The sequence below is a fragment of the Haliotis rubra genome, unplaced genomic scaffold (assembly GCF_003918875.1).
Source record: "Haliotis rubra isolate DU_JTF1 unplaced genomic scaffold, ASM391887v1 Scf174, whole genome shotgun sequence".
NCBI lineage: Eukaryota > Metazoa > Mollusca > Gastropoda > Lepetellida > Haliotidae > Haliotis > Haliotis rubra.
The window spans coordinates 536060-559949 of NW_025765714.1; the positions used below are offsets into that span (position 1 = coordinate 536060).

The window sequence follows — 23890 nt, forward strand, 5'->3', positions numbered from 1 at the left end:
ACGTCATAATGGTTTACAGTTACGACGTCACAATGCTAATACCTCTGTCACAATAGTATTAGACCTTGCTTGACTCGCGGAAATCTGAATGTTATCAAACTGTAGGCAGTTTCTATCAAATTATGTTGGAGAGTAATAAACAGATTACTAAACTCGCTTCCGTGTAATACCATTTTTATTAAACTTGTGAAAGATTTAGTATCAAATCATTAACTCGTTTAATAAAAATGGTATTACACGGAAGCGAGTTTAGTATCCTCTATATCTGTCTTCCAAAGTGAAAAACATTTCTAGGAAACTTTCTTGCAATGTATTCGCGCCTGACAAGCAATGTTCAATTAATTTATTTGTAGCTACATATATAGTATGCATATCCTAGGTTCGTTTAGGACATGTTGATTTTAAAAATCCACCCTCTCAACGGAGAATTGCCATATGTCCTGAGGTCACCTCATGGGTCAAGTGGACTCCGCGAGAACAATGAACAGGGCCGAATGAATCCAGTCATCAATCAATGTCTCACACTCGAATACTAGCTTAATATCAAACTCCAAAATAGGAAGTCCACTTAAAATAATCTTTAATAAAACATGATATCATATTTCATTTTAATATCGAAGATCAACCCACCCGTATGAATATGGAGGGTCGACTGGGTGGCCAACCTCTCGATTGGACAGAGGTACTTCAATGCATCCATCATATGCCCGTCTGACATGGTATTTCAGCGCACATACGGGTGGTCTACCCGTATAATAGTGTGTACCCTTCAAATGCATATCCTAATGTTTGGCGATTTGTCACCTTAAAGGCCTGCGTCATTTCAAGGTCAATAGTTAAGGTGAAGGTCAAACTGATGCGTAATACCGTAAGCACTTTCGACCAGCGCTGTGGAATGTCATTGTTTCCAAATTGCAAACGTATAAATGTTGTTCAAAAGCGGTATTGTACGGTGTATTTTTCAATGGCACGAAATATTAAATGTTTTGGTTCCTGAGATTGTTGGGTCATAAATTATATTGTGTTTGGATAGTAATGAGTGAATCTGCTCACTCTACTCAGCTTCTTCTAGAGCCCAGTAAATGACAACGCTGGACCAGAAAACAACAGGCATTAAGGCAAATAACTGTACTACAACAGAACTATTACCCATGTAAAAATACAAAGTGATCATCCTATCTATTCTACCTATCTATTCTAACCCACGAGACAAGAACAGTGGGGTGGACGATTAAAAAATAATCCTACCTTACCAGAAGCGAAACCTTTGTCGAACAACCGGGCACATAAATATATTAGTAGCTTTGTGACAAATGGATTAACATCAGTGTAAAAAAATAAGACATATACATAAAAAATTAAAATGACCAAACAAAAATGTTATAGCCGATTGTGAGAAATGGCAACCGACTGAAGGTAAATTTAGTCTCAACACAATCTCCTGAAACAAAACAATTCACTGCAAGTGTAAACAGCTAGTTATCTGCATCACCTGCACCCGAGAACGTGAGACATCCGCAAATAACACAGGGAGGTTCTCGCCCATTGAGTCCTTAATTGGGTAAGTCAATGTTCTTATCCGTGTGTCTTTACTGTCAGATTTAAAGATTGTATAACTCCCGCCGACATCAATCATAGCTGAGCTATCGTCTCCACTCTAGAGGGTTCTCATACTATTCTCTACAAAAACGTCATCGTAAATCTTCACAACTACCACGTCAGCTTTAACATATACATGAATCGGCAGGACAATAAATTTCTCTTACAGAAACACTTTGGGGCGTAATTTTCGTAGAAGAAAATCTCTTTTGGCGAGTATTCTCAACTGTGGTTGAAACACGATTCGAACTCGGGACCGATACATTACAGTATAAAACGCCGGGGAGGGATCCCAAAAAGGATGAAATATTTGCCTCCCTTTGTGAATATCGCTACTCAGCTTCTCTCGCATATACGTCAGTTTAAAGTTTCAACTGTCTTTTCGCGTCTGTGACGTTTTACGGTCACTCTGGGATAGAATGGAGGATGCTGTACCACAGAATATCAATATTTGACTAGCAACGCTCTTGATCATAGAAAACATGGCTTTATGGGACTATTGGGAATGGAGGAAAAGATTAGATTTCAGAGAGGCAGGAGACGGGGATGTTGCAGTCGCCGTGGTGGTGTTGTGTGTACGCTGGTCGGTATCCTATGGCTGTTGGAATCACTGTAGGGTGTTGGGAGTTACTGCGTCGTTGAACACGTTGATGGTTTAATAATGATAGAACTTTGTCTCGCCAGTGGATGGATGCCTGCAAAGAACATGGCAAGTTTTTTAAGACTACGTAAACTACATGAACGTTCTAGAAGAAATAAAATTGCCACATATGATTTTAACATACACACTCGTAAAATTGGAATAATGTCAAACCTTAATTTCCCTCAGTGGCTTTCGACACTACAACACGTATTTGCATTCAAAATCGAAAATATAACATTTCCAATTCTGATACATCTCTCCTTGGAGTATTGCCTATGAAGCAGTTAGTGCATTGTGCTGCAGTTTCAACTTATGTACATGCATCCAAAGTTCAAGCTAGTAAAATGGAACACAAGGCATGAACAGAATTGCATGACTTCGATGTGTTCCAGATGTTCTTGTGTGCATAAAAGAGGTCAGTCTACTCCATGAGCCTTCCCTAAGACAGACGCACCAATCAATCTCCTTTTCCTACTTTGGCCGGCGAAATTAAATTAAGCTCCTTTTATATACTCCACGATTGACAACATAAAGCTCTTTACACCTTCTAGATGTAAACATGATACATGGTGTATCCCTCTTGTATCTATGTACCTGAAGTCGCCTAATCCACAAGGGCTAGGCCGGTGCAAGATATATATCAACCCTGCACGGAATGGGTAAAAAACGGAAAGAGTGCTAATTATCGGCCTGGTAAGATCATTGCTTTACACTTCATATATTCACAGCGGCGAAATAGCCAATTCAACTGACACAACGGGGCTTAACACTGGTCAGCCTGGACAGTCGTGGGCGGACAGTTGTCACTGGTCGTTTGCGTGACCTGGTTTTTGTCAAATGGAGATAACCGTCCGCGATAGATAAGTGTGTTTGACCAAGGCACGATAATCCTGGCCACGTTTCCAGACAAAGAAACACGAGGGATATGCACATGCCTGACAATAGCCCCGTGGCAATATACTGAAATATTGCTGGAACCTGTCGAATATAAAAAGATATGACCAAACCGCCATATTCAGAGTCACCGCCGTCGCGCATGGACGGCGTGAGTTGTTTAAAGGGAGGTAACTCTGACGGGACAACGTCCATCTCTTCCTTGGTCTCATTGCCTCGCTTCCTACCGCCAGGCGCGCTGACAACTGGGGCAGCCTGCATCCATATTCCTAACTCCAAATATTTTAGGAGGCTTATCTCAGATGCTTAGTAGCACGCCGTGGCATGGACCCTTCTGGAGGAAGTATCGAAACGATTGGACATGATTACATCGGACGTTTACAATTAAGGCACCGATAGGGGATTTTTTCCCACTTCTTCGAGCGAGTGTGACATATTGCTACGTGCAGAGCGGCAGAATATCCGATAGGGTGTATGATAGCAGCGAGTATCACATTTCAGCTACCAAACCGACCCTGCAAGACTCGTGTAGTTAAAATAATGGCAGTGCGGGGCTTTAGGAAACGTACGCGTTTGCAGAAATAAACAGTCATAACCAAATTTACACAGAACTGATTAATTTATTTATAAAAAGGCTGTACAAATCTATCACTTCAGATTACTGAAACTGGTATTCCTTTTTTGATTTTCTTTAAAATTGTATTTAAATGATTATTCATCTAGGAAGATAATTAATTATCTACTCTGGCTTATTGTCAGGAGATTTCAGAAAAGGAAATGATGGAAATGTTGCATGCTAGAGGTTCATCCAAGGAAACCCACTTTCGATCGTGACGTTTTCGATGGTCAATTTCATAATATACAGAACGTGTGTCTGTAACGAAAACCATTATTTGTAATGTAGCATTAAATTCTTGAAGAATATTTCTAATCCCGTTTATAAGGGATATTATTTCTGCAACCGCAGTCCAGTTTTGTTAGCGTGAAAAACGAATATTCTCAAAAATCCTTCAATAGTTTTCGCATAATATAAGGAAAACCCTTAATCACAGAACATAAATTTCTAAACGATGAAGCACAAAACCATGACGGCAGTTATGTAGTCGTGGTGGATGCGTGTGGTTTTGTTGACTAATCCGCACGATAATCTTTAATTTTGCCACCAACACAACGACGACAATCATTGAAGGAAACTATTGTTGAAAGACAATTTATGTTGGAAATCCGACACGTCAACCAAACAATGCGACTGAGTCTATCCAAATAAAATGGTTTCAATTACTTGAATTAGAATTTAATAATATCTACATAAGTGTCCGTCAAAATCTCCGAAGGCGTCGAGGCGTATGAATGACGCGATTCTATTGTACGAAAGTAATGTTGCATAGCACACAACACAAGTCTTCAGCGATAAAACAAGCCCTTTGTGTGGTCACATCAACCTAGTGTGGTTACACGATCAGCACGCGGAGTTTTCGTTGTTTTAGTTAGCGTTGGTGGTTTCTTGTTTTTTTAAGAATATGGAAACAAAATTCAACCAAAACACAAATTTTAATTGTTGGAGTAACATGGATTAATGTACATAACTTTATCATTTGAACTAAATTAATTTTTATGCTTCAATGATGCATACATTGTGAGGTCTCTCAGGGTTGCAGAGTTATTTACTAAATTTCACGAAATTGCTATGCAAATATTGCATAACGAAAATGATCGATTTATACATGTTCACGCATTTTTATACACCCGTAACGGACAGTAGAAAAATATAAATGTTCATTTGAAACATGCAGACGCGGCCGTGAGCAGTTACTGATAAATACACTCACTTATAAATCGTGATAACAGTCAAATGTAAGCGTAGGGGATACGCTTGTATGGTCCATAAATTAACATAACACTGAAAATATAAGAATAACTTTAATATTCAGATGTTAACTTTAAAATATTCTCTATAAATAATGATAAAACTTGCCAACATTTCTACAGACACACGTTTTCGGAATTATGAATTTGGACTTGAATATAATTTTAAACATATAATATTTTGACAACAAGAGATTTTCTTTCGCGCCTGGTGATACAGAACGTATTCCGTGTTACAGGATGAAGACGTCCCTTAAATAAAGACTCTATAATAGGATTATAATGGTTGTCTTCGAGAACAAAATCGTTTTGAATAGAAATGTCATTTTAGATTTGAAGTTGTACAGTAGTCGAACAAATTAAATTTTGAAGTAATCGTTTATCGATCTAGAGTTTAAAAAATAACGTAAATGATTCATATATTTAACTTTGGGAAAATTACACTCCAACAAAGATCCTCAGCACACTTTAAGGGTGCCTGGAGACTCGAGAAATATTCAAAAACGGAACATTCGCGTCTTTGTAATAAGCCAAGGCGCTTAAAAAGCTCTAATAAGAATCGTCTGTTTTATTTCAACTTAGACAAAAAATAAGAGGAAATAAATTGAAATTCAAGAGCAAACTATTGCATGTCGTTTTAGAATTCTTGTCGTAGATGTGTGCAAAGTGTAGGCGAAATTATTTCGTAAATGTCCGTGACATTTAGAATTTTAGAACGTTCTAAATCTATCCATCGGTATCACTTAATCATTCAAAATTAGACAGCAAGGAAAAATTTTAAGAAATGGAATTGATAACACGTGCCTCTTTTCGCTAAAACTTATTTTAACTCAATGAAAACAAGTTCCAAACCATCTTGTCAAATTCGCCGCGTCGCCGCTTAAATTTGTTTTGATAAATTTAAATAGTAAATGATAATGTAAACATTTGATTTAGACAGCCATTCCATTAATGAAAAGTTAAGTTGATTCCAGATTTAGAAAAACAGATGCAAATAACTCGGATTTCTTAGAAACAGCTGCTGTTGAATGTCAATTTCAGCGTGCGGTGAAATGCATCACCTTCCCCCATGCATTATACACAGCAAGTCGGGGTAAATATTGGCTCGGGGCGGTGTACATTTCACATAGAAACTATCGTTTATTTTTCTATCGTTTAGACTGTGTAAGGGACTCCACGGGCATGTATATACAAACCGTCTTTCGTATATTTACCGGTATGCAAAGAAATCACGGAGCACTCTTTGAACGGAAATATACAACAGTTGTCAAAATGACGAGAAGGAAATGTAACCATTGATACTCAGTTCACCAACTAAAATGTACATCAATACATGGACAAGTGTCCCAATAAAACAAATCATATTACAAAAATTAAAAACGTTCTTATCAGGAGAATCGAAACGAAATCACGGCGATCGCATTATCGGCGAGAATTTACACGTTTGTAGCTAACTGAAGTTAACAGTGCAAATTGCATTGTTAACATTGTAAATAAACAGGACATTTGAAACATACATGACTTTTCTGTCATCTTGTCACGTGGGTACTGTCAAGGAATAATACATAGCCTGAACAACCAGTTCCTTCATCAGATTGTCCAAGTCCTCATCTTGCGTAATACATTTCAAAGGAATCTTGTTAATACCACTGGCCATAGAGCCCAGCGCGTGCTCTGACGTAATATGATTGATAGGCGAGACACATATCCTCCACCTGCGGGAAACTGACTATATTACTGCATTACGTGCATCACAAGACATATATATCTACATACAAATATCCAAGAAACACAATTAGGAAATTGGGCCATGTGTCATTTCCAATTGATAACCTGTCTTGAAAAAAATCCCCGAAAACTAGTTCAATTATTTCACTGATTTTGGATAACGATACTTCAGATTATAATGTTTTCATCAGACAGTTTCTAAGGCTGAATCGATAAAAAAATCAAACATTTTGCATACGTGACATAGGCTCGATTTTGGTTGATTTGTTTTAAATATGTCAAACATTGTTACACAGTGATTGCGTGTTGATAAGTACATTCCATGACTGCTTTCCATAATCCAAACAAGAAATAACAATGTCTGCCGAATTAACCAACGTGTACGTACTAGTTAATACGAGGGTATCTAATTATTACACTAGTTATCGCTCAGCTATAATACTAATCTACTCATGGTAATCCTCCTTCTTCAGACCACGCTTAATGGGCAGTGTGACTTAGAAAGGTTTACCCCATTATATAATACACTGTCATGCAGCATGGGGCCACTCTATCGTGTTCTATACGGTAGGCTACCATGTGTCTGTATAAATTTACGGGTCACCGCTTATTGCAATGAACAACAATACTGTATGTGATTAGTTTAATGAGCCTCAAACAACACAATATTTTGATTTAGGGTCAGTAAATCGAACTTAAACGCCGAACAGGACTAAGCTATTCAATGTTGTCTTCCCTGTTAATTTCAACCCTTGTGTGAAAAAGACACAAATTAAATATACAAGTTAAGCGTTCGTTGTCCTGTAATTTCAACTCATGCGCGAAAAGACCAAAATGAAATATACAAGTTAATCGTTGGATATGGATATGTTTGGCGTCTTATGAAAACTCTAACAATATTATTGAATATTTAATCCGTATATATCTGCTTTGCCAGAAAATGTAATTGAGGACAACGTTAAGTATCTTGATATAGCTGATTGTTAGTTATAAACAATATCATAGACAACACAGGTAACAAGTAAACAATACATACCTGTATGGGGTTAAGATAAGAATGGTTTGGCAAATATGTATATATGTCTTTACGACACACCTGGGTTAAGCACTAAGCTACACGGGGGATGTTTCAATATTTGGTATTTAATGTGTTTCTATGGGGCTCCAACCTGGCGTCTATCTTCTAACTAGTAAAAAGTTCTGGAAGCTAATGGTGCTGGCAATTGGGATCAATATGTCAGTATCCTATCCCTTAAAACTCGCTGAACCCATCGTCTCGCCAGCCGCCGATGGAAGAGACCCTAGACCCACACCCGGCGGTTTCTGTGGCAAATGAACCTCGAATAATTCCGAAACGAAGCGTGAAATCGGACAAGACGTAAGACCGGATTACCCGTAATTCGCATATAGACATGCATGCATTCGGTTTCGTTTCAGACACAATGCCACACCGCCAGATAGTGAAACCCCACAGAAACGGCTAGTCTATATGGCGGGCGATTACCGCGACACAAGGTCTCTCTGCATGCATGGACGATTCCCTAGTGAAGAAAACATACGGTTGAAGAGTCAGACACAATATGGAGAAAATTTAGACGGATTTGGTTGAGTTTTTGGCTACCGCTGTCTGCAGCACTCCACGCGCCGTGCCAAATCCAATCCGGTTATATCAAAAATGTAAATCACGTTTTAAAAACGGAACCTGGTAATTTCATGTGACATCCATCTCGCAATACCGTATATACTAACATACGAGTATTCGATCATTAACCGAATACCGATATTGGCTACAGTCGTGTAATAAACATATGATGTAAGTTGTTGACGTATTCTGTGTAAGTCTGGTTCTTATCAATGAATATACTGTATACTGAATGTATTCTGACAATCATACATGACGCGAGTTAATTTCATAAGGTGGTTACAAGTTAAGTGAAAATTTCAATATATATACACACACATTGCCGCATTCTGTCCCATTTGGTCTTCGTGTTTTTGCCAACAGCACCATGTGGTGATCTGGAAAACAACACACATTTTGTTATATATATCATCATATATATGTGATTCATTATATATCTTGTTTATGTAGTTTATAGAATATTGTCACTGTTTCTGTATGGAACGTTTACACAATAAATATTTGATTGATTGATTGATATACGGTAAAACAAGAGCGTTGTTCAATATGTAATCTGCAATCCGCTCACCTATTTACCCCTGGGTTAAAGACTGTTATACTAACTCTAGTGTGTATATTATTCCGACTTCACCAAACCTTGCCAACCACCAAACTAACATATATCCAAACGAGTCTTAACATTAATAACAACTATCTGAACGTTTAAATTTCACGGTCATTTTTAAAATGGACTTTTATTTAGGCCGCACCTCTTTTTCTGCAAATGCCAATATGAACCAGCTTATACTCAGAAAGTCCTTCAGAGAACAGTATAATCGTTAAAACCGCGCTTAAAAACAATCGAATTGCCAAGAAACTTATGGATTGTGTGTCTCAATATGAAAGCCTCATGTGGATGTCTACAGCGGGCGAATGACAGTGAATGACTAACAAGCTCACCACTTACCCAGACAAATTTCCTCAGATCGCATTCCAAAAAGCGAGAAACAAACTGACACATCAAAGTTGAAAAGAGGCAACATATAGACTCCTTCAGACTAGAGGTTTCAAAACATCCTTACCAAGAAAAAGCAAAGACATTAAAATGTCACTCTACTCTAGAGTGTAAAAAAAGTGATAATTCTGTTATATTTATGATGATTTATGATGATTTATGATGATTCATGTCGCGGGACAATCATTTCTCATCACTAATTTCGCTCCTCAGCGGCGCTGAGAAATAAACTATTTCCCTTCGTACATACTCGGAATTATTCTCACGAACGAAACGCTAAAACAACTGCCCATATACTCTGCGAAATAGAAACAAATTTGCAAGATATTTCACAGTCATATAGAGGTACCCGGCATGGGTTCTCCCCCACCAAGAGGAATGACGTTTTGAGCATTGCTTGGTTTATTTTCCTTTTCAGATAACTCCGGGGTAGCACTTCTCGTAATCTCAAGAAGGAAAAAACTCTCCCATTTTGTCAGGCACATGTAAGGCAATGCCGTTGATATGTTTTCGGTTTGTGCTTTTCGAAGCTCGACCTCCTTGCCACTTATATGGCATGTTATTTTTGGGATTTTCTGAACGCTTATATCATTCTTGTGGGTTGTTTTTACAAGATCTTCTGAAACAATTACTGTTACCCTTCTGCTGGGTACAACAAACGGTGAGGGATTGGTATTTCGTTATATAGACATTCTAGAGAGTCGGTTCGCAAACAGTATGTGGATCTATCAGATATACACCACGCGTGCTTGTGGGATCTGTACCCGGGCAAGTGCCTGATATCATCTATTTTCAAGTAAAATATTGTAAAATATTAGAAATGTATTCACATAATCTCCACCTGTAACCAGGCACGGTTTCAGAATCATATTTCATCATGCATTCCATATTTCAAATTAACTAAGTTAATATTTGTTTTCAGCAATCGAATAGTTTAATGTTTTTCACTTTCCGTTTGTTAATTATGTAATAACCATAGCTCCCAATAGTCATTTGGTGCTTGCTATTGGTTGTTTAAACGCATTGTCTCCCCAAATCATGTTAACATATTTTCAAAATCCACCGTTAACTTGTACTCAATAGACATTTGTTATATTCCGATCACTATTTTTGATATTTCCCGTTCAATTTCATGTTTTCTTGTTTAAAAAATGATTACAGAAGAGCTTGTTTGTTGTGTAAAATCGATATGACTCCGCTATATTTATTTTATATTACATCCTTCGAGGTTAACAATGTTGACGATTACAGATAAAATATTTGTTGTCAGCTGTCAATTTCTTTTGTATATTATTCTTTCCGTTCATTATTCGCATTCCCACTTTAATGTTACCGTATTTGTTATTTCATGCCACTTTCTGTTTGATATTTCACTATCCATTTCTAATTTTTGATACTTCAATGCAACAAGAGCAACAATGTACTTAAAACAAATCTTAGATATATGGATGTATATATCGCCAGGCAACACAGGTTCTAGTCTGTAAATGAAATCTCTGGAATGACCGAAATACAACAACTTCTTGAAATCCCCTTTACATGAGTATATATTCAGTCATCAAGTGTCCGTACGATGTTTACAAGAACATATGTTGAACATGTTCAGAAATAAGTGATGAAAATAGTCAAATGTGTTGGCAAACTTTCCAAAAACCGGTTCCTATAAAAAATTAAGTCAACGCACTGTCCGTGGTAAGATGTCAATGGTGGACATCTTGTATGAACGTTCATCCATTATAATATCATCAGTTACACACACCCCTAATCCACCTTACCATCTTAAACGTCATATTATCACATAATTCAATGACATGTAAATAATAAAGTAAATTTGGAAAATATTTCATCTAATACACATGTGGATTATCCTTTTAACCGTTCATTATCTTTCATTTCATTTTACGTCATACTAGTCCTTTTAGCAGATCCATTTGAGGAATACAGGCCCTTTTCCGTCCGTACTATTTACATAACGGGTTTCCTGAAGTTGGTGCGCAGTTTGAGATGATATTCCTTTCTTGTCAATAGCATCAAATATTTATGTCATTATCCTATTAAAGTAGAACCTTGTATGGTAGAAAGAAAGAACCAAGTTTATCATTAATTGTTTATGGGGGTCAGTTACTGATATAAAAGCTGCATTGTTATATATTACAGCACATTTCTGCTTGTCTGACAAGGACCCCGGATCGGTTGTGTCTAACAGTTTCTCCAACAACCTACTGCTTCCTAACATCCATTAGAGATCCGTAGCACCCTTTTGTCGTTTGGGTTTTGCTTTCATTGTAATGTTGCTATCAATTCTAATGTCAGTATAGTTCTAATGTTGATACCAAGTCTGTTCTTGTATTACTATCACTATCATGGCGAGGGCAATATCATCTATGTGCAAAAGCTATCAATGACGAAACAGATCTACTTTTTCTATAAAAATGAAATTGACATTTTATGACGTACATAACAAATACGACCCATCAACGTAATTCAATATCCACTGGCATTCCAATATTTTTGTGATGTCTGGATGTAATACAGAGAGACTTCCGTCAGCAGTGCCACCAAGTGATGGGCTGATGCTGACATCTAGTTTCACCATGGTATTGACCAACATGATCTTTGGCCTTAAGACCACGAAGGGTTGTAAGATTACTCATTTGTGTACGTGATATAAGGGTGTATTACAATTCTTGTAGACATGGTATGTGACATTTATGCGTCCTCTACTCCTTAAAAAAGAATTATTGACATTACTTATCTGTTTCTGTTTGCCCTCAACTGCATTCATCGGGTCCAAAACACATAACATAATTTTGTTTTTTGAAGTAAATACTGTATTTTGTTTTGCACATTTATTGTTTGTATAAATAACACATGCATTGTCCACAGTGGAAACATCAAGTACCCTATTCCTGGAGTTCCTAACTGAAAGCGAATCTTTTGCTTTTGAACACTGTGAAATGTACATAATTTTATGTAGATTTCATAAAAGGGTATCAAATGGGCCTGTCAATACATTACTTGGGGGAAATTGGGCTGCGTGATCCATCTCACTGAACAAACACTCGTTAGCCTATTGAATCAGGTGGTCCTTTGATGTCTATATCAGTAGGAAGCCGAAGCCGTGTTGACAAACTAGCATATAATCTAGGACCACAATACGACATGAGCACTCCATGCCAACTTGGGTTATTCACAATAACACGGCTACACCAAGCCTCGCTGATCAAGCCTTATGATAGCATTGCTAGCAATGGGGAACACTTAAATACAAGCGGGAGATAACTCTCCAACAATTAGCCTAAAGCGGTTTCTATCTTATGGAAGGATAGTCCCTTTTGTTTGATGGGACGGGGAGCATTCATTGCCCATGGAGAATTTTCGCCCGGCTGTGAGATCAGTCAGTTATGAAAGAATAGCAACACTCGTGCCTCTCTCTGTCAGCTTCATATGTCAAATTTGACAAGGATTGTTCCAGGAAGTGAAGCTAGCCGAATATAAACGTCAGACAAGGGATTCATATCACTGATATAGCCTCTTCATCCATCCGCCATTTCTGAGGTTCTGTACCGGAAACTGGGATGTCGCGTTATGCCTGTTGAGAAAGATCAAGCTTTTGAACTAAGAGCTTTGACTAATCTCTTTAATTTTTAACTCTTTTGAAAAGCTTTTGTTCAGACCTACGAGGATTTGTCTCTAATGCAGGTATCTGTTTCGGACTAAAAGCCACTTTGAAGTCAACAAAACAAGATGCCATGACCCAGAGCTTTATGCTGCAACCTTTGAATCCATCACTTGCTGAGAAGGAAAAGAATATCTCTTTCTATGAATTTCTATATCATCCTCCTATACTTGTCACGACCCCAGTAATGCTAATGAGATCAAACGCTACTTGACGTTTGATACTTAACTTTACAACTTTATCATTTCCTATGCAGTTTTCTTCATTAAAAAACATAAGAATTCTAATAAAGCTCACAGTAGTGGATCTACTTCAGTCCGGGTTTCCTCGGCAATAAACAAATCTGTCTATTTGATACCATAATTATATTTACTTCACGTTTGTCTAACCGCGCAGCAATTAGAATGTAAGGCCAGGCGAGTCAGTAATTAAACCATTGATGTTCATGGCAACCATCTTCTGGAAATGTACAAGCAATAAATCACAAGTTATAATCGTCAGTTGTAGTGTAGCATATGAATAAAATGAAACCCCGAGCACCTGAATAAATAAGAACTTCGTCAATACGGACGCAAACAGGATTCTTCATACGTATCAGAGAACTTTCTCGATTCGCGCCTACTCATATTTCGTCTTTCTATAACTAATCCCGAAAATTCGACATTTATTACACCCTTCGGAAATGCAAGATTCCAATATGTCACTTGGAGTTAGGAAACTCGATTGAAATCGGACTTGTCATAATATCAGCATCTAAGAAATAAAAGCTACCATGCGAGAAATTGCAAGTATTATATCATTCTGAATGAATAAATCCTCATTCGAAATGCCAACCCTGTCAGCTGCTCGCAATTCCAAACAGTTACTTTCAACCAACTAATAAAAATAGTAATGATCCCCAACTCCTTTGCTGCATCCAACCGGTGTAAAACTACCACATCCAAGTTCCATGACCTGTAACCGTGCTCTGTAGCAGGAGGCCCTGAACCCCCTCAACCAGTAACCGTGCTCTGTAGCAGGAGGCCCTAAACCCCCTCAACCAGTAACCGTGCCAGCAACAATATCATAAATGCCAGGATAGAAACTCTAGCCCGACGTCAGCGGTAACTGTATTCCGTCTTCGCTTCATGAACTTTGATGACCTGTTAAAACGAACAGGGGTTCTACATTCGTTATGGACTCACATCTGAGGTAACACTGTGCTCCGGAAATCAGGGGTCTGTACATGTTTATCGACAGTCGTAATCTTATCTTGGGAGTCAACGTGCGGAACGGCAGTTTCGTCGCGGAGTTGACAAATATCATATGTTTCTGCTTGTATCAAATAACCCGAAATGTATTTAAAACAGAATAGTATTCCTTTATTTGATTACATGAGTAGTATCGTTAGAAATCCATCACAAAAATAAAACAATTCACCAATAATTCACTTTTCTATTTGCTTATTGTTTATCAATATGTTAACGGTTGCGTTTGACGTGATTGATATTGTGTTAGTGACAAGTGATTTGTTAGTCTGTAATGTAAAGTAGAGGAGGAGGAGGTGTGTGGTAATGACTACTTAACGAACATTGAATTATTAGTGTATAGGGAAATAAACATAATATGTATGTCCTAGCATAGACACGAAATGAATGTGACGAATTTGAAAACCCCTACCGTTGGGATTCCAAGAATTATAAGACACCTGTACTTTAATATTTGTACAAGTTGACCTGTGGTTCGGGTGGCTATAATGTCGGCCCTGGTGATTGTGTCGAAAGTGTCTGAATCCACTCAGTCATGTACATGGTTTTCTTAGCCTTGATACATACAATCCGCTGTGGTACCGTTGGAGTAATGTCGACACAAAACAACATTCAATTCCCCATCACAAACAATCAAATTGTTAGTTTCTAAGTATGGTAGTCTTTCCGTGAAATGAAACGTGAATGAAATATGTTTGAACTAACTCACATCATCGCTCAACAAGTCGGATTTATATCTAATTGCTGGCAGTCTAACATAAGGCCAGTATATGGGGTGTAACAGCTCAAGTGTTGACCTTGCAGTACAAACACGTCTGGACACAGGCTAATCCATCCAAGCAGGCATTGGTCATCTGGAACACCGAGATCACAAGGCTATGTCAGAAGATAATTGAGTAATAATCGATCTGTAATCGCTCGGGGAAGCCAGGACATGAAGCAATTGGTACATGCAGGTGCCTGAACGATGGCCCAGCCACATCAAAGATGGGGGAAGATAGTGATACGCTAGATGTTGGGAAACACTCCATATTGGATGACCACATCATAAACAGGTCCATTGTTTCTAATATGCGACACCTAGTTTACGGAATTGATTTCAGTGGACTTAAGGACACGATTGTTTTGTCAAGACCGGTTCAAGCAGTATATTTTTCACAAGTAGTTATTCTATGGTATCCACACGTGAAGAGTATATTCTGTAAATGATTTTGTCATGTTATATATTTTAACAAGGGACAAGTTGTTCGACTCTTAATGAACAGGTTTATGTTGGTTCTATGGTTGAAGACACCAGAAGTAGTTGTGAAGAGTTATGTCCCTTGTGAGATTATGCTCCTTGGTTTGCCAATACAGAACCCGTACTCATTGGTAAACTTCAGGTATCTTGGATGTAACGCTGCAACACCATGCTATTGCTGAAATGTGGTTCATTGCGTTATTTCCTGATAAAGGCAATGAACGTACTGTAAACATGGTTAAGACCACATTTCATTTGCATACCTATAAACAATTCTCATATTTGTGACATTCCAACATTTAATAGACTAACAACTAGTCTCTGAAATAAACATATTTTACAGAAAAAAAGCTCATAGTAAAAAAAATAAAATATAATGAAAAGGAGCCCTGAGGCTTTCTTCATTTCCTGAAGCCGTGGAAATGTAGACTTGCCACATTTTCTAGACTTGCGTGGCCTTTCTTGGATACATTTGCTTCAGGGTCTGTATGACAGACTAAACATTTAACTGACCGGACATCTAGCTTTTCCTGTTTTCGGTGAACTTTGATAGACGTTTTGTAAGTTGAGAAAACGTTAGGCAGTCCGATCTGTTGTGTATGCAGGTGTTTAACACGTCTTTTATAATAATACAAGATTATCATCAGTGCCATCATATTTCCTGCTACACTTTGTAATGTTTCTCACAGTTCAAAATAATTTGGTCGTACGTATTCTTATTTTTTCTGTTGCCTATTGTTGGCACGTATTTATGGTATGCTCACCTGTAGTTATGCCACGAACGTACTGAACGTCTACAAAAGGTATTATTACAGCACGATAATTGCTACAAACCGGCCGCAACGTTTCATATTCGTTCAAATATTCAGTGGGATTTCCATAAATCAGATTTTCTCACACACTCACAACAACTGCCGCACCTGGGTACGTTACGAACATAGCATAAATGAGCATCAGGTAGGAAGCATGCCAGTGTTATTTAACTCATCTTAATTCATTACCCGTTACAGAGGATCATTGACGCTCATAAACCATCATTAAAACCTCCTTAACATTTCAGGTATTATTTAACGCCGTGGCAGAGATGATATCATAGATTTTCGTAACTGATAAATGCAGAAAATCCAAAACTTAAGCTCCCACTTCAACGCATTCCCGTCATGCATCGCAACTTCCGCATTTGAGCATGCGCAGAGAAACAATATGTTTAAAAGGTCTGCAGATCATGTGCTATTCGTAATTGATTTCTAAGTGTGTCGCGCTGATGCTATCATAGGCTATAAAGGTAATTATGTAAGCATAATTGATAATTATCGACTTCATCAAAGGGAAGTGTTTGTTTATCAGGAGCTTGGAGCACCTGTGTTTTTGCGTATTTTTTGCACCAGAACTCCCAAGGTGAAGCATTATTTTTTCAACCCCCTTTGCTGCAATGGATGGGACAAACTGGATATGTTTTACGACATCCATGCAGTTTATTGCTGTCATAAATGTTTTCGTCATACATATCTCCATTATGCTGTACTATGTCTTGCTTTTCACTTCTTTTTACTCGTCTCAATTACAGGATTATCGCATGCTCTCGGTGAGTATCTTGTGATCTCTGACTACAAGCTTTTAAAACACCAAGTGGAAAGCAGCATAAAAGATGCCATAACCTGAACTGGCTGCACCGAAATTTGAAATTTAGTTTTCCAAACCACACCTCGCGCATTACAAAGGAAATAAAAGGAATATGATGGTCGGCTATGGCATACAAACCCAACGCCCCCATCTCAGAAAACATTATGACCTATTTAGAATATACTGAGGTGTCAAAAGCGTACTACATACACGAAAGATATAGACAACCACTGACAAAAAGATAAGAAAACAAAACATACACGGGTTGTAAAAAATGTCTCTACATATCGCGCCGTCAAAACGTCACTCAGAAACGACGTTATCTGATTTTTGGTGTTGTTGCTGTAGAACTCCTGGTGAAAGACAGACCAGACCTTTGTTGACAGCATGTACATAGTAGACCTATTTGATCATGTCTTCCTCGACTTATCATTAAAAACCATGTAAAACACTCCCTTTGCTGTGTCCATTGCATCCTATGTTGAGATACATAGCCAGAAGGTAATACAATTTCATTGGCCTTACTGTCACTACACAAAAATAAACCGGTTAACATCTCACCAGTCATTGACGAAATCACAGTGTGTGATGTGACTCCTATATAGATCTGATATATGATACTACATAATCTTGCAAACAGAACTTATCTTTCATACAGCTCATGGTATATATCTTCATTCACAAGACTTTCCGATGGTCACATTATACATTTATGGACCATATCACGAAAGGTGTTCTTCACAATAATGAATCATATTTTTATAGCTTAACATAACTCTGCTGAATTTGTGCTGTGGTAGAAAATATGGTAGATTTGAAAATGACACTGACGGTCATTGCACAGACAAAACGACAAAGTCTACCTTAGATTGATATTACCAAGTCAAACCAAAATAGTAAAACCAACCCATGTTCATAATGCATTTTCTTAACTAAAGTCATATGCGTGTGTTTATCATATTATCAAATGTCTTGAGTTTGTAAGTGGAAAAGCCAAGGAGATGTACTTTAACCACATCTATTAATAGGGCCGTGTGATTAAGTCCGTTATGACCACGAATCAGCTCGTATATCTTTAATTAATATGGACGTCGTTGCGCTGATCACGTGGAGAACATATCCATCATCCAAACTGATTCCTGCGAACGTTCCACGTCTAAATAATCTTGCAAGTATGTATAATTGCAGTTTGTGGATCTACTAAACCATTCAAAACAGATTTTGACAGGGTGACTCCATCGTGTCTGAATGAAGATGCGAGGACTCCACAACACTTAACTTCCTGTCTCCAAAACTAACTTCTAGTTTGGAACCCAATGGAGAATCTCAGTTGACGTTCTAATTCCATTTTTTTTTCAGATGAAGTTTTGCGCTTGAGGAACCTTCTACTGACAAACAAAAGAATTAATACCAGCAAACAAATTTTCAATCTCGTTACCAACTCCAACCCGGTTGCTGGTCGACGATGTTGGCGTTACCGGGGGTGTTCCTGCGCCGGCCGGGGGAACGTCAGAGTTGGGACCGGGAGGCTTTCAGCCCCAATTAAACCCTCTATAAATCTCCGACCCTGGATTCACCTTTCTTAGCCCTGCCTTGGCTTCTCAGCTCAGTCGTTCTCGGCTGATTTATAATGGCCCAGAGTCGCCCAATATGAGGCAAGACCCTCCATTCAAAGCTTCCATATCAGCGTCACACACTCATTACGATAGTGAAATATTAATAAATTTCTTTGACTGTCAAAGGCTGGTTATTTGAAGTGTGCAGGTAGACTTGGAAGGTTAAAGTTGAGGGTGCACCAGCCGAGCACTTTGCTAAGGTAAACGTTGGATTAGGGGTTAACCCAGTATCAAGGGTGTTACCCCATGAAGTGAGGTACAAAGAAACCACGAGAACATGTTCCTACCCGGGTATGTTCCCGTCGTCCAGTGATGAACCGCAAGCAAATTGTAAACATAACATTACTTTTAAACAAGTTTACGTAATCAACACTTATGTAGATTTACACAATTAACACGTACAACAAATTGGTTTTAGATCGTGTATTTAGAACATGCACCATTCAACGATACCGGTTTTACACACGAACTGTATTTTGAAAACACGTGCTTAACTCTATAGTCAGATAATAACATGCAGATCTACAGCTTTATGTCTTTCGTTTAAAAATCATTAAACTGTCATTAGTTCCCCAATCATCCCCATTCACTTGTGCATATCATCAAGTCAGCTCTGTGTATGTAAATAACACATTGACAAGCAGATATGCTTCTCAAAATTACAACCTTACAGTTTCCTCGTTGGCTACATTAGCTGCCTTAAGAGAGGCCGTTGCATCTGTATCTGTTGACGCTGGTATTTAGTTTAAAGCATAGAATGTAATATTGTGCTTTCACAACTGCATATAACGCTAAAACTTCCCCTCGCTAAACTATTTATTGTAGTATACATCACTCGTGGATGTCTTAAACACACACATATAGGCAGTTGGTCCAAGGTTGGTCTTTCTTTGGCAGTTATTCATCACTTGAGCACCAAGGTTGAGTGGCCTGGCATAATTAAAGGAACTCGTTTGGATCTCAATCGACTTGCCAGATTACCCGTGCTAAGTAGATACGATCTAGTTCAAACTTGACAAGTTGAAAACATTACGACGAACTGGATATTGACTGAAATGTACAACTGGGTCAGCAATGTTGACTACAGGGACATGTACACGTGTTAATGGTTGTTCAGTCTGGGAGGTGACGGTGTTCAAATTCCAGCAAAGGTGTTCAAGGTGCTATCACGGCGTTGTGCATTTCCTGGTGTTTTTAAAATGTTTTTGGATAATTGGATATTTCAGTAGACAGTTTGAACCACGAGGTGCATTGATTGCTGTGGGGATGGAACCTACTATAGCATAGCTTGAGAACTGAACATTTGTGTAAATGTCCCGATTGACGGCTTTCAAGGATCATGGTGATGTATTACATTATAAATAAATACTTTGAACTCAATGGTTACAGTGTTTATAAATATGTATACATATTCTAAAGGGGCAGGAGCGTCACACTCGCTGGTCATGGGGGAATGTTAATTTAGTTTAAAGGTGTTTTACGTACTGACGTAGAATCATGTGGTAAATCAATCATCGTTATAATGACACTAAACCTACCTTCTTATGGCTGAAGAACGCCTCATGTTTCACGTATTTGCCATACATGTGTAGGGCATGCAAGAAAGCATTTACAAAATACGAATATGGATTTCTTATTTGAGGTTGTTCCGGTTCAGGCCATTTAAAGAAACTTGAGTCTGCGATCAAAACTTCGAATGTAAACCTATACAATGTATTTATCAGTGTGCCTATCCAACGACCTTCCTATGACGTACAGAAGAAAGGTATTTACATCACAATGCTAACAACATGTTATAAACTGATGCTACAGGACATGTCATCAAGTACAATGGTACTTTTTCTTTAACTCCAGGTAATATCTTTGTACAAGGAAGGCAAATATTGTTCGGAATTTGAGGAACATCCAAGATGTTGCTACAGGTCTTAGGGGAAAACCTTGACGCGGATCTCTTCCGATTTCAACAAACATGGGAATCCTGAAATTGACCAAGGCGGCATTGCCATCCGTGCATTGAGAATGGAAAAGGTCACTTTCATCATAGATTTCAAATTAAACTGACCCAGAAGTTCGGTTAAACATTCAGTTTCCCAGATTCGTGGAGCGGACCACGTTAACGAGATCGCAAATGTTCGTAGTTCGGATCAGGTGGAAGAACTTCGCGCCCCAGAATGACGGTCCTCCCTTGGTAATTTTCTCCTCCTCTCGGAAACGAGTGGTCCTTAATGATGATGAAGAGGAAATTGATAGTTTACTATTTGTCACCATCTAAATCACTTGCAGCTCATCGCACTAATAGTACGAAATAAATTGATTTCTTTCTCAGCACCGGGACTAGAACGGGATATATCCGTCGGACGATGCTAATTGGTGCGTCGTGCGCAGTCCGTGAAAGTCGCGAAAATGGCGGCGCAAGGGCCGTCGCAACTCGACGGTGGTTTAAGTGATGACTTTACTGGACATTTTCTCCAGGCAGGGGAACCTTTATGGGATTTTCAAGACATGAAAAATGTGTGCTTTCTTTTAATCGGAATCAAATTTTATAAAGATGATCAAATGTGAAATTGGACAGGACTTTTGTTATCGTTAATGAGGATGTACGAGACGTCGCGAGACTTTTTGTCAAAGAAAAGCTAGGTGTTTGTTCCTGTGTCCAGTTTCGTATTTATGACTTTTGTGGTAAATTTCGGTACCGTATGTAGATTTATGGAAATTAAAATTTATTTGTCTGACAAGTAAGAAGTGATTCCTTCAAACGGGAGATAACAGGAGGATAAATAGGGATGTTTTTGATAACTCATTCTGGATTTGGAATCCAAGCATTACTTCACACCAAAGCTGCCGGTTTCTGGATCATCTCTTTCAGGCTCCTTCAAGTATCAGTTCTATTACAAGAAGCCAATTTCATAGAACAGAATTACTCAGATCATACACCCAGTGTTAATATTGAGCAAATGTGGTCTGCACGTGTTTGTATTGCAATATTATTGAACAGAACTCCATTGTATTCCAAGCAAGGCCTTCCGTTTCGTTCGGGTACTTTTCTGCAAGAAGCACAACTGTCTAAATTGGTCAGAACTATCTCACTGGGTTTTTTTTCAGGAATATTATCTCTAAGGGCATTCCACATTGTTACCCTGTCATGAATATGCTATAAATACCACAGCGGAGGAAATAAAATTTACAACCTGGGTGCAATAAAGTTCAGATATCCGTTTGCCGACAGAAGCAAACCAAAGCTTTGATGTACAGGTATTTTTGTGAGTGGGAAGTTTTTATTCGCTTTTTCATGGGGTAACAAAAACAATCGAGATTGTACTGGAAGCGTTTAACGTAAATTTAACATAAAAGATATTTCCGTGAAAAATGAGATTGATTTCATGGTTACTTTATTCACTGATGCCCTGGCGTAAAAGCTTGATTATTTTACGAAACGATGTTATCGGATGCATATTGACGGCATGTGTGCATTCATATCGATTAGCGCCACCTGGAAATGTAAATTGAAAATTCTGTTTATCTCCTTTCTTTTAAAACCTCTGCTTTGTCGTCTTAAGTGCAAAAGAGGATTTGATTTTCAAAACGCGATGCTAAATTCATTTAAACAATCTATCAAAATACATCCTTTCAGAGCTGTGAAAAATGAGGGCATTAAAATGTAAATTCTGCGGGAGCCGTGGCCAGGGTGTAGTCTGATAGAGTTAGAACAAGGCTGCTCTAAAAGCATGGTTCTTTTGTTTTTAGTTCATAGACTATATTGCAAATATTTAAAACAACTGAATCTCTTCAACGCCTTCCAGCAATATATGAATATATGCATACTACGGCAATCACCAACGGTATTACATCCAACGATTTCCTAGAACACAATTGCGTATAATGCATTTTAAAACGACGAGCTGTTTTAGTATTCATAAATGTTTAGGTAAACTTTGTTAAATCTTGTATGTTTGTGTGGAGACCGCTTCCCTAGGCACATGTCGTGGAAAATATGTCTACGACCCACTGAAAGTTATGCATGTGCAATCGTTCGAAGTTCTTCGGGTGTATTCTCTCGACGCCCATTTGCTCGACTTCATCATTCTATCAATCTTGCTAATGACGAATTTGGGTCTCCCAGTGTTGTAGTTACTCAGTGAAATTCATTTTTTCGAGTCCTTAAAAGTAGGGGTTACACTGAAATAGAATATTAATCACTAAACAAATTTCAAACTCTACAACACCCTCGTTGCCCGGACATTTGGTATGCACGTGACAAGAGCAAATATAACACTCTCAGCTCTCGAGTTGGGCACGTGATATCAAAACTACTGTCAAATTTAAGTACTAATATTTGAATTTTTGAATTTTGAATAAAACTCCTTGAATTTAATGAGTAATTCACACCTCACAGGGCAAACAAATATGAGCTGGATCGAGAGGTTTTTAAATTCGTTGGCACCGTTTGGAGAATCACTACAATCTTTCAGCAATACAACCTTAAAAGCTGGTATACAAAATAGAAAGTCCTTTTTAAGTGTGCATTGCAGTTAAGACCCTCTTGAAATCTCTTGCATGTGTTTATTACATCTGTTTCCATGTCGAATCTGTGATGAAAGAACCGGATCATTACCCGTCGGAAGAATTAATCCAAAGCAAGACGCATGCAAACTTTCTGTGATAAATTTAAAACTGGTAAGAGGAAATGTTAGATCATTAATTAGCTACGAAAATATTTAATCTGCGTGAAGCAGTACTGAATAAAGAAAAAACGCGAAAGACAAATTTTATCCAAATATGTCTGACACATACATGACCATTTTTGATGTATCTCATTTCTAAAGCTAAGTACGAGGACCATCTATATAAGCAAAACAGTTATTTGTTATTTACAAAATATGAAATGTGAAAGTCCTGTGTGACTAGTTTCTGTTGATTTATCAATCTACGCTTCGTTGTCTGGGGATACCGCTTGGACACACTACCAAATCTCGACTACAAGAAGAAAACGTTTCCTTACACGAAAACTGATATCTAAGGTTTACTGTGAGAACCTGAGAAAACAGTAGACAGTATCCATAGAAATCGCTCTCTCATAAACCCAATAGTACCACACCGAACAATCACACTTAAAAAACTC

The 23890-nt window shown here is 38.1% G+C and overlaps 1 long non-coding RNA gene across 1 annotated transcript; it reads right to left on the reverse strand.

Moving 5' to 3' along the window:
- Nucleotides 1–563: 563 nt before the first annotated feature.
- Nucleotides 564–8751, reverse strand: LOC124272866. The gene is made up of 2 exons (XR_006897456.1): nucleotides 8691–8751; nucleotides 564–2294 (listed from the first exon to the last, which is right to left on the reverse strand). It is a non-coding gene; the product is annotated as an uncharacterized LOC124272866 (long non-coding RNA).
- Nucleotides 8752–23890: the final 15139 nt, after the last annotated feature.